The sequence below is a fragment of the Megascapheus bottae genome, chromosome 17, assembly GCF_031878675.1.
Source record: "Megascapheus bottae isolate mThoBot1 chromosome 17, mThoBot2.hap1, whole genome shotgun sequence".
NCBI lineage: Eukaryota > Metazoa > Chordata > Mammalia > Rodentia > Geomyidae > Megascapheus > Megascapheus bottae.
In genome coordinates, this window is record NC_143525.1 from 2,372,051 (window position 1) to 2,372,517 (window position 467).

The window sequence follows — 467 nt, forward strand, 5'->3', positions numbered from 1 at the left end:
TCTACTCCTAGGACAGACCCCTCTGCTCCCAGCCCTATCTGCTAGGAAGGCAGAAGGGAATTAGCCAGCTGCAGGTGGAAGAGAGCTTCAGCCACCCTCCTTCCTCACCTGGTTTCTGTAATGTAAATTATTTCCCTTCATCCTGTCATGTAAAACTTTGTGCTATGTCACCCAAGTTTCAGACAAGTGGGCAGACACTGGGAAGAATTTAGGAGGCTCCTCAAGCCACGCCTGGAGTAAGGCAGTGAATCTCTCATCCACACCCCACTGTACTTCAGAATCACCTGGGGTCATTTACCAAGTCCCCATGTACAGGTCACACCCAGGACTGATTGAATCAGAATTTCTCCTGGTGACAGCTAGGCTTCAGAACTTCGCAAAGCACCCTCGAGATGCCAGTCAGATTCTGCAACCTGTAGAATGAAACCATTCTGGATCAGAGGAAGCCAGCGAAAGGGTAGATGAGT